At 40.4% G+C, this 16002-nt stretch overlaps 1 protein-coding gene across 2 annotated transcripts in view; it reads left to right on the top strand.

Annotated features, from left to right (window-relative positions):
• Window positions 1-16002, top strand: part of LOC108717206 (kelch-like protein 29) — a 653541-nt gene that overhangs the window by 197776 nt on the left and 439763 nt on the right. Inside the window, exons 1-2 of one of the 2 annotated variants that reach the window (XM_041563572.1) lie at window positions 8358-8486; window positions 10145-10234. The gene's annotated coding sequence lies outside the window, so the exon portion shown is untranslated. Of the gene's footprint in view, window positions 1-8357; window positions 8487-10144; window positions 10235-16002 lie in introns of those variants that run through there. The other variant, XM_018264051.2, reaches the window with a different exon arrangement.

Genomic DNA, 16002 nt, shown 5'->3' on the forward strand with positions numbered 1-16002 from the left:
GTCACTTACTTTGAGATTTGGAGGGGAACCTATTAGTGCTAATAAATATTCTTGTAACTATGGCTGAATAACTTGTACACCAATGTTTTTGACATCTGCAACTTTGGCGTTATTGAAGAGGGGCCTGACCAAAGATTATACTTTCAAGGGAATCTTAAAGGGATTCTGTCATGATTTGTATGTTGTATTTTTTATTTCTAAATTACAATGTTTACACTGCAAATAATTCACTGTACAATATCACATTTCATTCCTGAACCAGCAAGTGTATTTTTTAGTTATAATATTGGTGTGTAGGTGCATCTCAGGTCATTTTGCCTGGTCATGTGCTTTCAGAAAGAGCCAGCACTTTAGGATGGAACTGCTATCTGGCAGGCTGTTGTTTCTCCTACTGAATGTAACTGAATGTGTCTCAGTGGGACCTGGATTTAACTATTGAGTGTTGTTCTTAGATCTACCGGCAGCTGTTATCTTGTGTTAGTGAGCTGCTATCTGGTTACCTTCCTGTTGTTCTGTTGTTAGGCTGCTGGGGGGAGAGGGGGTGATATCACTCCAACTTGCAGTATAGCAGTAAAGAGTGACTGAAGTTTATCAGCGCACTAGTCACATGACTGTGGGCAGCTGGGAAGCTGCCAATATGTCTAACCCCATGTTAGATTTCAAATTAAATATAAAAAAATCTCTTTGCTCTTTTGAAAAACGGGTTTAGTGCAGAATTCTGCTGGAGCAGCACTATTAACGGATTGTTCCATTACAGTATCCCTTTAAACCACTGATACACATGGTCAGATAGGCCCAGAAACCTATTGCACCTAATGCACGAGTGCAAAAAAAGACCACCACTGTTACTGATGATCAGGGCTTGGCCAGCTATTGAATGGACCAGCCTAAAAAACCTATTGACCTAGGGCCAAGGGGATTTGTGGATGAAGTCCACACATAATGGGGTTGCACAAATCCATATCTTTTTGGCCACTCATTTCTAGCATTACACATTTCAACTTGTTATAATGTCAGAGAGCTTGGGAACCACAGCAGTGGCAGTTTCATGTTATGCAGTCCTATGGGGGTTATAAGAAAGGGCTTCCTGAGAATTGTTCTTAACCATGGCCTACTAGGGTCTGGATCCAATGGGAGATTATCTGCAACTCAGTGTATGGGATTTCTAAGGATGCTAAAAGGAAAATAATGAGTCCTTCAGGAGAAGAGCTGTTAACAGAGAACAGGTACTGAGAACGGAGAGGCTGAAGATCAGGAATGGGATTGAAATAAAGTCAAGGACAGACTGGAGCAGGACGTAGCAGGTGTAGAGTCAAGGACAGACTGGAGAGGGATGGATCAGGCATAGAGTCAAAGACAGAGAGAGCCTAGACAAGACTGGAACAGGATGTTGCAGGCAAGGAGGCAGAATATGTATTAGGACAGACTGCGGAGCAGAACCAGACATGGCAACAAACAATTAGCTGAGCCAGATAGTGCTGAAAACTAGGGGCAGGAGGAACAAGAACACAGGAGCAGGAGCTAGGGACTAGACCACATGGTTCCAACAGTAGCTAATGCTCAGGCACCAGGGCTGGGCTTTTATAGGGCATAGTCAGCCCTGATTGGCTAGCCTCAGCCAACCAATAAGGCTGCTGGGGTAACACACCTGAGAAAACATATATAAGGGAGATGAGCCCTGACTGGTTGCTCTCCTGACACAGTGGTCAAGGAGAGCAGCCAACAACCAGGAAGTCCTGGATTTGAGCCTCGCACTCTGGCAGGAAAGTCTGAGCCTGGAAGTATCACTTTTAAAAAGCTATAGAGGAAGTCTATTGTAGTTTATCTAGAGGGGGGATAAGAGTGCTGAGAGGACTGCTTTCATTCTTGTATGGAACCTTTACAGCCATATTCTAGGTATGTTATTGGAAAGTTTACTCAGCCTTTAGTTTTCACTGCCTGTTCCACCTAGTGAATGCAGAATCTAACAAAATCTAAAAAAAACACAGTGTGTAAGTTATGGGTGTAATATGTTACAAATTGATTTCCATTGATTCATGTGGTTCTGTGGTACCGAAATCCATCAAGTCAGTTTAAAAAGAAAGCATTGCAATTATATTTTTCTAAAATTCTACATTTGTAAAATATTGCTTAAAGTGTAGGACATTGGTAGTGAGTACAAATAGTCCCATAGCTGTTAGATTTCTAATTCAATAGTCCTTATTGCTTGTATCATTTGGACAGGACAGGGGGAAAGTGGTGTCTCTGGAGGCTTTAGTTCTGGGATTTGCCATCATAAATAATATTGTCTAACAGAAACTTTTACAGAGAGAGAGAGAAAAAACCCTGAACTCATTACGTTTATAAATGACTGAGTGTTGCCATTTGCCAAGTAGTACAGTACAATAAGATACATGATCGTTCCACCGGCTGCTGAGCAAAATTGCCTATTTGTTCTCCGCTTGTAACAAGAAATCTAAAGCTTTCCATGGAATATTTACGGACGCTTCCATGGGGGCCAAACCGAAAAGGAGAACTTTTTAATTGCCAAGAATGAAGATAGATCCATTTGTTAATAGGGGGCCCTAAACCAAATAATTAAGGAAAGTTTCATTTGCTGAGATGCGAAACTTTGCAGATGCCGAAAGATTTATAATTTCTCGCCTAGTTTGCAGGTTAATTAAAACTGAGCAGAGTATGTGAGCCAGGCAACGATTTTTAATGTATGCAAAATATTATTTGTGCATTATTATCCTGGGTTCCCAAGGCACAAATATTGCACGGCTAGAAAAAAAGAAAAGAATCATTATTATTATTATTAGCTTAATATTCAGCTACACATTATAGAGAAGGCTTCATTTATTTTTGGGGGGAGTGAAGTCCATCCCTGCCCTATGGCACTGTAATACAGGTTTTTTTCCTGAGGGAAAGGGGGATTAAAGAAATAGTTATATTTGAAATTCCCCTTGTAGCCTGGAGCCCTTAATCTGTGGGTGAAGGAATGTTATTCCATATACACTAGGGATGCACTAAATTTGGTTCAGGATTCGGCCTTTTTCAGCAGGATTGAGATTCGGCTGAATCTTTAAAATCACATCATTTTCATCACAAAAGCAAGGAATCAAGAAAAAAGTTCTAACCGCCATGGCTATGCGTGGTTCTCCTTCACCCTTCCTATCTTTAATTTGCATATGTAAATTAGGGTTCGGAATCGGTTTGGTATGCGGTATATCTTTCACAAAGGATTCTGGATTCAGCCGAATCCCAAAATAGTGGACCTACATACTTTAAGGGGCAGATTTATCAAGGGTCGAATTTTGAAGTGGAAAATACTTTGAAATTTGACCATCGAATAGAATCCTCCGACATTCAGTCGGAGGATTTTATTCATCGTACGATCGTTTTTCGAATCGTACGATTCGAACGATTTTATCGTACGATCGTGCGATTTTCCTTCGATATTAAAAAAAGTAGAAAATTGTTCTGTAATGTCCCCATAGGCTAACATAGCACTTTGGCAGGTTTAAGTTGGTGAAGTATTGAAGTATTGAAGATTATCGAATGGTCGAACGATTTTTACTTCGAATCGAAGTGGAAGTAAATTCGAAGTCGTAGTATCCTATTCGATGGTCGAAGTATTCAAAAAATTACTTCGAAATTCGAACTTTTTGTACATCGAAAATTCACTCGAACCTTAATAAATCTGCCCCTAAGTCTGGTAAAAATTAGTTAAGCATTAAATAGCCCAAATAGGATTGTTTTGCCTCCAGTAAGGATTATTTATATCTTTGATGAGATCAAGTACAAACTACTGTTTTATTATTACAAAAAAAAATCATTTTTAAAAATTCTAATTATTTGGTTAAAAGAGTCTATGGGAGATGACCTTCTTGTAATTCGGCGCTTTCTGGATAACAGATCCCATATACCTGTACAACCACACCATCCATTCTTCCAATTGCTACCCAGCTGAGAGAGGGGGGGGGGGGTCGAAAATATAACAATCTTATGCCTGGGACCAGCTAAAAATGTGTTTTAACAGAATGAGGGGTTATATCCCCTTTAAACACACTTGTTTCTCCTTTTGTATACCTGAAAAATAATAAAGTTTTTTTTCAGCTTTTCTGTAAGGTCATATAAATGTGTGGTTGCGTCTCTTTCTAGCTGCTTTGTATCCTAGTGCCTCGTGATTTTGAAAACTGTATAAAAAATAGCGTTATTTAATAATAAAAAACAGTGAGGGGCCATTACCAGAAGTGTATTAAGTGGGTTTAGTCTTTACCCACATTACTCGTAGCATTCCTTTGCCACAAAATTCTTCTTTAAGCTCAGAATGGAGGTGTTAGGTTAATTACTATCTATCTATGTGTCCATTCCTATTAAAAATATCCGTACGCTCTAAGATCTCTACTGAGTTCCAGTTTGCTCTGCAGCTTCTGCTCTGGGGTCACTGACCCCTGCGATTGGCATTTGGTTTCGGCAGATTCTAATATGAGTTAATGGCAGTAATTTTTTTTTTTGTGGGTGTCCATTTTCCATTAATTCTTTAGAAGGCGAAAAGCTAAATTCCTCATCAGTCATTTGTATTCAGCACCTGCTACAGTGTAATGGTTTGTGATGTCGCTGCATGCTTGTTTATTGCATAGTGTTATAAACACAACTTTTTTGTTCCTACCTTTACCTACCGGGGGTGCCTAGCCCCCGACACCCATTCCAAGCAATATGCATTCACAGTACAGCAGCCTTTTTTATGATGCAGATGATCCCAGCACAGATCTTTTTTTGACAGATAATTCAGTATTGGCAAGCATAAAAAATTCATCATATTGTATTTTGTAGAAAATTAGATGTGATGAAAAAGCTGTACTCCTTCAGGGGACATCTAATCTGCATGCTTATGCCAATATGGAAAACTCGCTGGCTTCGGGGTGGCGAGAATTCATTGTATAATCAGTTTTAATTTCAAGATACGTGAGACAGAGAGAGCGCACTGGAAAACAAAAGGAGGTTGAATATTGAAGATCGAAGTTACAAAATTTGGCCAGGGTTTTTTGGAGTTGCAGCAGGTTTTTGTAATGGAATTCATGCTATGTATCATACATTTATGCATTGCTGCCTTGTAATATCAGAGAAACGTGCACATTTCCTTCCTTGTTTATATTTTAAAACACAGGGTCATGAATAACCATACTTAGTGATGTTGCTTGTGTCACATGATTGCGGATGTAAAGAAATAATGTGCCCCTGGATTTAAAATATAGTATATTAGAACTATTGTGTTACCCTGCAGCCTTGTGCATTTATATGGTCACTGAACCCTAAGTGACTTCTAATATCCTTATAATTTACAGTAGGGGGTACATTATCCCTTATAATACATGAGTGATACTCAGAGTTCCCTGTATAACTCAGCCTGCAGCCTTGTGTCTTTATATGGTCACAGAACAACCCCTCAGTGACTTCTAATATCCTTATCATTTACAGTAGGGGGTACATTATCCCTTATAATACATGAGTGATACTCAGAGTTCCCTGTATAACTCAGCCTGCAGCCTTGTGCCTTTATATGGTCACAGAACCCCTCAGTGACTTCTAATATCCCTATAATTTACAGTAGGGGGTACATTATCCCTTATAATACATGAGTGATACTCAGAGTTCCCTGTATAACTTAGCCTGCAGCCTTGTGTCTTTATATGGTCACAGAACAACCCCTCAGTGACTTCTAATATCCTTATCATTTACAGTAGGGGGTACATTATCCCTTATAATACATGAGTGATACTCATAGAGTTCCCTGTATAACTCAGCCTGCAGCCTTGTGCCTTTATATGGTCACAGAACCCCTCAGTGACTTCTAATATCCCTATTATTTACAGTAGGGGCACATTATCCCTTATAATACATGAGAGATACTCAGAGTTCCCTGCATAACTTAGCCTTCAGTCCTGTGTATTTGTATGGTCACAGAACCTCTTAGTGACTTCTAATATCCTTATTATTTACAGTAGGGGGTACATTATCCCTTATAATACAAGAGTGATACTCCGAGTTCCCTGTATAACTCAGCCTGCAGCCTTGTGCCTTTATATTGTCACAGAACTCCTCAATGACTTCTAATATTCTTATAATTAACAGTAGTGGGTACATTATCCCTTATAAGACATAAGTGATACTCAGAGTTCCCTGTATAACTCGGTTCGCAGCCTTGTGCCTTTATATGGTCACAGAACCCCTCGGTGACTTCTAATATCCTTATTATTTACAGTAGGGAGTACATTATCCTATATAATAAAGTTGAAGTGTCTCTGCGTCCAGTCCCTGTGTCCGTGGATTGCGCTACTGCGCATGTGCCCCACGGACCGTCTCTGGCGAATTTTTTTTAGACTAGAACAATTCTGTTTTTATAAATGTTTGACTACATATGTTCTAGCGCCCGTTAATTTAACGGGCTTAATGTCTAGTCCCTTATAATGCATGAGTGATACTCAGAGTTCCCTGTATAACTCTGCCTTCAGCCTTGTGCCTTTATATGGTCACAGAACCCCTCAATGACTTCTATTATCCTTATAATTAACAGTAGGGGGTACATTATCCCTTATAATACATGAGTGATACTCAGAGTTCCCTGAATAACTCTGCCTACAGCCTTGTGCCTTTATATGGTCACAGACATGGGTGATGTATATTACTGACCATCACCAGACATAATGTGACATTTCAGAGAGAAAAATAATATAATAATAATAATGATATTGATGTGTATAAGATGCACTTTCCCTTTTGGTGATCTAATCTTAACTATTGTGCAGTCCTGCTTGTCTTACCTTGTGTAATATCATGAGCAAAGAGTGATCTGGCCTCCTTTGTCTCCCAGGTTCTACCTGCTACTCTGCCTTATGATGAGTTCCTCTTGTCTGTACCTCCACATGCTACTTCCCCTCCATTCACTCTCTGTATAGGTTTTATCAGCCCACTTCTAAGGGATGTCCTTAATTTTTCTCATTACTTTCTTTTTTTCTCCCAGATACAAAGAAAAATAAGATAAATGGTCAGTCAGCCCCAGTACCATCATTTGCTCCCAAATTATAGAATTTACCCCGACTGTCACACAGAGACACACCAGTGAAACACATATCACCTGGGCTTAGGTGCCCTACAAATGCATGTCAAAGCATAAGTGCAGGATACACATATTATATAAATACTGTACATCTTGTTTACTATTCACCCAAAACTTGTCTCCCACTGATATCACTGCTACCAAAGGGAAGCCATTAGTGATTTCCTAGGCCCATTAAAACATAGCATTAAAAATACGTAGCAGAGTCAGAAATAGAAACACATATTTACTAGAATTAAAAACCCATGATGCATAATTAATTTTAATAACTTGGCTCAGCGCTCCCGCGTGTAATGGCGTATTTACTGCAAGACAGCAACTGGTGGCTGCTTCTGCCAAGGAAACCTTGCTGGCAGCTTACACGGGCCATAGATTAACACCTCTGGGTGCATTGATAATAAATTCAATTGAATCATTTCCAGGACCCGGTTGTGTATGTTGGTTTATTTTTTATTTACATGCTTAATCTTTCTTTTATATTTGCTTGAGATTAGAGGCCCCCTCTGAGGAAAATATTTAAATCAAGGATTAATATGAATATATATATATATATATAATTCTGTTGTTTTTCACTGTCATAATAATTCAGTTTATATACAATGAAGCCTCAATTTTACATAGCCTGATTTTAAATTTCCCCTCGTTTTACACTTCTTTTTGTGGTCCTATCAGTATATAATGATTTTGTGAATTTCCCTGATTTTAGATTTCACTGGGTTTTAACGTTTTTCTTGGGTCCTCTGAAAAATGTTATATATTATAGGCATGGGATCCATTATGATGTTCTGTGTGTCACTCACTAATCACCTATGCAGTTTTGAACTGTAAGGGCAGAGACACACACTCAGATTCGGGCAGATTTAGTCGCCCATGATAAATCGCCTCTTCTTCTTAATCTGCCTGAACTGCCTCCCACTGGCTAGAATGTAAATCGCCGATGGGATGGCACTCGTATCGCTTCGTTTTCCAAAGTCGCCAGAAGTTTCCTCGCGAAGAAACCTCGGGAAATGAAGCGATCCGAGTGCCATCCTGCCAGCGATTTACATTCTAACCGGCGGGGGGGGGGGGCAGTTTGGGGAGATTAGTCGCCCCGAAGAAGAGATTTGTCGCTGGGCGACTAATCTCCCCGAAACTGAGCGTGTGTCTCTACCCGTACAGGAAGTAAAAGACACATTTTGTGATATTCTGTGTGTCACTCACTAATCACCTGACAGGAAATTATGCAGTTTTGATCTGTAACAGGAAGTAGTGTGGTCAGAGCCAGGCGCCCTAGGCAAGCCGGCCGGACATGGCTCCTGCTTAGTGCGTGCATGCGTGAATTGACGCTTGCGTGCGTGAATTGTCATGCGAATGTGCAAATTTGCACTCGCAGATGCGCAAAAAGGTGAGAAACACCACAGAAAGTTGGGGGGAGAGGGTACTGGACTTGGGGTAGACGACAGAAGAGATACGTGCCTGGCGCACCATCATCTTTGCGCCCTAGGCACGTGCCTACTCTGCCTACCCCTAGTTCTGGCCCTGATTGTGGTAAAAGTGTGACTAAAAGACTGGCCTGAAGCTGCCATTTTGTAATGTTCTGTGTGTAACTCACCGATCACCTGACAGGAAGTTATGCAGGTTCTAACTACACACCTTCAGTACAACTTTTTGTTATATTTTGTATGTCACTCACTATTCACTTGACAGGAAATAACACAGGGTCTGCCTGTAACAGCAAGAAGTGTGGGAGAAAAAAACAAGCCCTTGAATCAATATTTTGTGATGTTTTGTGAGTAATTTACTGATTCCCTGACAGAAGAAGAAATCAATGTTCTAACTGTAACAGCAAGAAGTGTGGGAGTAAAAGACACAGCTCTGTCCATTCATTGGCCGATGAAACCTAGCATGTATGTGTGCCCATTGTTTGTGTGTGAGGACAGTGCCTCATAACAAGGAACATGTGTTGGTAGTTAAAATGGCTGTGTTTAATTATGGGATTATGGTACATACTATTGGCCTATTCCATACCTCCCAACTGTCCTGTTTACTGCGGGACAGTCCCGATTTTGATTTCTTACTGAAATGTCCCGACTTTCTCTTTCATCTACTGCACTGACACGAGAAAAGATACAAAGTTTCTGAAAGAGGCTTTTTGGCAGAGAGCCCAGAATACTCAGCAGGTGCACTTCGATACTTTTGTAACAATTTAGGATAAGCTACTTTTTAAGATAAGCAGGTCTATTGGAAGAACTGAGACGAGAAGCTTAAAGGGCAGGTCACTTTCATTAGAAAAACTACACACATAAAACATTGCACGAAAACTCCCAGAAATGTGTTCGAACTTTCATAACCTGCTCAATTTCGTAAAACGTACTTGGTAATTGGGGGGTGTGGTCATAAAATGGGCGTGCTCAAACAAATTTCCCCGTTCTGTGCGTTGCACAACTTTTTGTCCATCTATCCAGTTTTTGAATGTTGGGAGGTATGCTATACTGCTAAAATGGCATCCTCTATTAAAAAATATCATTTTCAGTGGTGGAACTACCGGAGGAGCAGGGGGTGGGAGCGGGCCAGGACCCTCACCCCCTCAGGGCCCCCGGCAGCTCACGCGCGCCACTGACAAATGCGGCCAAATGCGGCCGTACGGAGGGGGCGGGGCCCGGCTGCGCGTCACGCACCAGGGCCCGCCCCCCTCTAGTGACGCTTCTGATCATTTTCATCAAAAGACTTCATCTGAAATTGTGGTTTACACATGGGTTGTTTTCTGTGATATATTTTAATAGAGGCCTGCAATTTTCAGGAGGTGTCGTATCCCATTCTGTCTGTGCCCCCTTTACTTTAAAGAATAGGAAAGAAAGATAACCGCATTTTTCCAGAAAATTGTAGTTGATTAAATGAGGGGCAAAGGGTTGTCCGTAGCATGTGTTTGACTGTTATCTTAATACTGTCAGTTTTAGCCGGTATTGTCCTATGGCTTTACTTTCCCTTTAAATCATTTGCTTGAAAAGAATAGTTTCTTCTAACTTTTTTCTAAAACGCATTGTAATTTATTTATGACCACAGGCTCCACAGAAGCATCGTGGCAAGATATCAAGGAAATGTAACTTCCGAGAGCCGGGCTGTGATAAGGTGCGGAAGAGAAAGATCTGCCAGGTAAGAGCCAAGTGATTTTGGTGCCATTCCCAATTCCAGGCTGAATGCAAACCTCTGGTAAATGAGTTACAAACTGTTCAACCCGCAGGAATGAGTGTATTCTGTAGTCTCTAATCCTCAGAGTTGGCTTTCTGTGAAAGAAGCCTAGTGGCATCAAGTGAGAATGTGGCAAATGATTATGACAACTTCATGGTTTTTTTTTATCAGTATAGTTATTTTCCCTGACTGATCTGATTTAGTTGTTTTGTATGAATGCTGGGAATTGTAGTTCACTAATAGCTATACTTATAGTAGCCTTTTGGAAAGAAAATAGACAGTGTTTACATATAAGGGTTGTTTTTATTATATTGGATTGTTTAAGATGGCATAGCTCTCCCAGTTTCATTGATATATACATTTGAATTGCATTAGCATGATATTTTGAGGCCCATTTATTAAACCTCAAATTTATCCAGTCAAAGGTTTTAAAGGTGAAAAATAAGATTTTTCGAGGGAAAAAAACTAGAATTTTCTAGGGATTTATTATACCCCACAGCTGCTAAAAATCCAAAAATACTCCATGTTAAACCTGTCGAGGTCATGTAGAAGTAGGGTTACCACTTTTTTTGGACAAAAACAGGCAGGGGGCGGGTGATGTCAGGGGCGGGACTGATGATGTGGCAATCAATGATTGGCTGATCACGATGTCATTCACCTCCATGTCCTGTCCGGATTTCCTAATTTGGAAATCCGGCCAGGAAATTTTCACCCGGGCAGCACTTCCAAAAACCGGGCTGTTCGGACTGGGGGCTGAATAATCCTATAAACTCTGGGTTTTCGTCCGATAATTCGATAAAGCTGAGTTTCAGTAGCGGCAATTTAATATAGTTGAGTTTTTGGAGCATCAATTGTACAATTTGAATTGACGCTCAATTTTGTTGCAACGTTTTTTCACTCCGACTTTTTCGAAAAGAATCATTGGTCAATGAGTTAAATTGGTGGATGGGAGTTTGGTCGACTTTGTTTTAATAGAAAATTGAGATAAACTGAGCCTTAGTAAATAAACCCCTATGTGTGCTCGTGTGAATTTTTGCTGTAGACTTTGATATCTTTTTTGATATACTTGTGGTAGCTAATTTTAGATTTATTTTCTGATAATAAGCTTGTGTTCTTAATGCAGTCCTTATCTATCTCCTATGTTGCCATGTCGGCCTATGAAGCTTTTGTGTATAAAATATGAGGCAGGCATTACTGACATAGATTTAACATTGAGAGAGAATACAATTTTGGGTATGCAGATTCCCCCGGGAGCCCCCTAACTTGGATTGATTCTGTCCTCAAGCTAGCATTGGAACTGCTACTACCTTGACCTTTAAGAAGAACCATTTCATTGGTTATTTGAGCAGTTCTTTATTTTCTGTGCTGTGAAGAGATATCTCTATGCTCTCACAATGCAAACACCCTTTTATGTCATAAGCTCTTATGTCATATGTTCCTAAGTTTATAAAAACTCAATTTCTAGGGATGCACCAAATCCAGGATTCGGTTCGGGATACGGCCAGGATTCGGCCTTTATCAGCAGGATTCGGCCGGATCCTTCTGCCCAGCCAAACCAAATCCGAATCTTAATTTGCATATGCAAATTAGGGGCGGGAAGGGAAATTGTGTGACTTTTTGAAAACAAGGAAGTAAAAATGGTTTCCCCTTCCCACCCGTAATTTGCATATGCAAATTAGGGTTCAGATTTGGTTCGGTATTCGGCTGAATCTTTCGCGAAGGATTCGGGGGTTTGGCCGAATACAAAAAAGTGGATTCGGTGCATCCCTAATGATTTCTTTGTTCGGAGTTCTGACTCTTTGAGAGTTCAGAATCCACGGAGCTCGTGTCAAATAAACTTTTATCTTTTCACCTCAAGTGGTCTCAGGTTGTTGCAGTTCCACAACACCATTATGTGAGAGTGGGCAAGAGTGAATGATTATACTTCTTACAAAGGAAATGGATTGAGAAACATGTTGCAAAGCTGGTAAATTACCTGAATGAAAATTTTGGAAACTACACCCATAGGCACTAGACCGTGCAGAGAACCACAGATACCCCTTGGGCCCTCAAAGCAAAGTTAATCCTTATTAAACAGAAACATTGTTGTGTGTTCTGACTCTATGTTGTAGAAATGTCTGTAAAAAGCAAATCAGAAATTGTCTTTTGTTATATCTGTATGTGTAAGAGAGAACATTTTTTGCATACTCCCATCAGTTTTGTAGCAATGTGTACAATCACTATACAGGTATGGGATCCGTTATCCGGAAACCCGTTATCCAGAAAGCTCCGAATTACAGAAAGTCAGTTCACGTGAGCCATCTTCTTCTCTTCGGTTATCCTCGGGAAGTAAGTGCCGTATCGGCGCATTCGCAGTTGAAGCAATTACCGAAGAGCCGGAAGATGGCTGCTGTGAACTCCACTGGATAGAATCTACACTGAGGGGAAAGTAAAGACTTAGGGGCATTTGCCTGGGTAACAGCTAGTATGGGGTGGAGGAGGTAGGGTTTTTTTTTTTACTTTAGGGTTGAATTCTCCTTTAAGGGATGAAGATCCAAATTACAGTAAGATCCGTTATTCGGAAAACCCCAGGTCCCGAGCATTCTGGATTACAGCTCCCATACCTGTACTATGAAATGCTAAGTAAACCAATATATATATATATATATATATATATAATCATCAAAGGATGGACCAGCACTCCAGTTTTGATAAATAATGGTGCTTTTATTCACATATCATCGTGCATCCAACGTTTCGGCCCGCATTGGGGCCTTTATCAAGGATGCCGAAACGTTGGATGCACGATGATATGTGAATAAAAGCACCATTATTTATCAAAACTGGAGTGCTGGTCCATCCTTTGATGATTATACAATACTACTTTGACCAAGCACCCGTGAAAAAATCTAAGTGGTTGGAGTGCAGGTACCTTGGACATATTATATATATATATATATATATATATATATATATATATATATATATATTTCCAGTTTGATATGCGCTTCCGTTTAAGAAATAAAAATAAATACACCAACTTTCAGTATCCCCCAATTGTCCCAAAGTTTCCCTATAGTCCACCAAGGTCCGGAGCCGAAGATGGTAACCCAGAAACCGCTTCCACAACTGGCGATCGCTTCTAAACCTTAAAACACAGAGGAAACAAAAACCGCACCAATGTGAAAAACTTCCAAAGCCGGTATCAAGGCCCTGCTCTGGTTACTACTCACAGGATTTCCCGGACACGGCTTGCACACAAGAACAGATCTGCGGTGAGGTAAGTCTCAGCTTGTCCTCCTATGCGATGCCGCTAGTATACTTCACAATTTCACGGTCCTGTGCGCTCGCTCGTGAAATTGTGAAGTATACTAGCGGCATCGCATAGGAGGACAAGCTGAGACTTACCTCACCGCAGATCTGTTCTTGTGTGCAAGCCGTGTCCGGGAAATCCTGTGAGTAGTAACCAGAGCAGGGCCTTGATACCGGCTTTGGAAGTTTTTCACATTGGTGCGGTTTTTGTTTCCTCTGTGTTTTAAGGTTTAGAAGCGATCGCCAGTTGTGGAAGCGGTTTCTGGGTTACCATCTTCGGCTCCGGACCTTGGTGGACTATAGGGAAACTTTGGGACAATTGGGGGATACTGAAAGTTGGTGTATTTATTTTTATTTCTTAAACGGAAGCGCATATCAAACTGTTTGTTCGAATTCGATTTTTGGGGTGGAATCCCTTTGTATTTTGCGCATCCGAAGTCTACTATATTTTTGCGCAAGATTTAAACCATTGTCTATATATATATTTCCAACTGTTTTGACCCTATCATCTTTATAGCACCAGACTTCAGAAGCTCAATTTTCAGGATTTAATTGAATCGTATTATTCTCATTGTCCAGTGCAGCATTTATTTTAATTCATACTAACATGTGTAGCTGCCAAACAATCAGAACTACAAGACGTACCATAAATGAAAAAAAGGACTTTACAAACTTCTGTAATATTCAGAAATTGTGACATATGGTTCCAATGAACCATTGCTTGGTAAAACATTACCTGAGATTGAAGACAATACAGTTTATTTCCTGCACTGGAACCATTCATTCCAGCAGGAAAAATAGATTTTCTTGTCACTAAATTCGATTTGCATCAGCTAGCACGGTTATGGGAGTGGTGATAGTGTTCAGTGTTGCTGCTGAGGAGAGATAAACACTACCACCTTGTTACCCCTGGATAAATGTAGTGGCAGCCATGTGTGTTTAGCTTTCTCATTCAGTGACGGATTTATCATAATAGATATTCATTTTGTGCAGTCACGGAACAAAATAGGGGTTTTCATAGTCCCTTATTGTATAGAAAATACATGCTCACTCTTGTAATATCAAAATATAATAAGGATATTAGAAGTCACTGAGGGGTTCTGTGACCATATAAAGGCACAAGGCTGCAAACCGAGTTATACAGGGAACTCTGAGTATCACTCATGTATTATAAGGGATAATGTACCCCCTACTGTAAATGATAAGGATATTAGAAGTCACTGAGGGGTTCTGTGACCATATAAAGGAAAAGGCTGCTGGCTGAGTTATACAGGGAACTCTGAGTATCACTCATGTATTATAAGGGATAATGTACCCCCTACTGTAAATGATAAGGATATTAGAAGTCACTGAGGGGTTCTGTGACCATATAAAGGAAAAGGCTGCTGGCTGAGTTATACAGGGAACTCTGATTATCACTCCTGTATTATAAGGGATAATGTACCCCCTACTGTAAATGATAAGGATATAAGAAGTCATTGAGGGGTTGTTCTGTGACCATATAAAGGCACAAGGCTGCAGGCTGAGTTATACAGGGGACTCTGAGTATCACTTGTGTAGTATAAGGGATAATGTACCCCCTACTGTAAATGATAAGGATATTAGAAGTCACTGAGGGGTTGTTCTGTGACCATATAAAGGCACAAGGCTGCAGGCTGAGTTATACAGGGAACTCTTGACTATCACTCATATATTATAAGGGATAATATACCCCCTACTGTAAATGATAAAGATTTTAGAAATCACTAAGGCGTTATACAAAGGCCCAGGGTTCCAGGCTGAGTTATACAGCAGGGATAAGGATAAATGTTGCATTGAGATTATATTAGAGATTTTCCATCTGTGGGGGTGCAAAGCAGTACCCAGGAAGGCATTTGATGTTCTGATTATTGTTGTAACACTAAAGCAAGGTGACTGTCAGAACAATATTATATGCATCTCTAACATTTGCTTGACCGACCATCTTTCAATCTGCAAAATGGATCTTATCCCTGGTTTAGTTTTAGACACGGTCTTTGGTTTCTGGCATTTTACACCCTACATATTATCCCATGAGTTTTTCTGTTCATACATGTATAAGCCAATCATAGCAGCACATTAGACAGAGTATGGAAGAGTGTTGGGTGAAAGCTGTAGTTTGTTACACAGCGGGGGAATATTTCCACTTCTACATTCAATCAGGAGCATGTGTCATATCAGAAAATTGCCTTGTGCCCTGATGATGATTAGAGGTGTCTCTGCTTGCCTGCCCATCTGCTGAAGCTATCCGTCTTCCGAAGGGACAGAGAGGGAGAAGAAGCGATTTAATCCCATTCTCCCTGCTGCGTCCTGTTCATGATGAGACAGGGGAAGGTCTGACAGCCATTGCTATGGCTCTGCATTAATACCTCCTGCTTGACTCTCACCGTGAATATGTCAGAAGAATGTAGTGTTGTTTGCAG

The sequence above is a fragment of the Xenopus laevis genome, chromosome 5L (genome assembly GCF_017654675.1).
Source record: "Xenopus laevis strain J_2021 chromosome 5L, Xenopus_laevis_v10.1, whole genome shotgun sequence".
In the NCBI taxonomy this organism is placed as follows: domain Eukaryota; kingdom Metazoa; phylum Chordata; class Amphibia; order Anura; family Pipidae; genus Xenopus; species Xenopus laevis.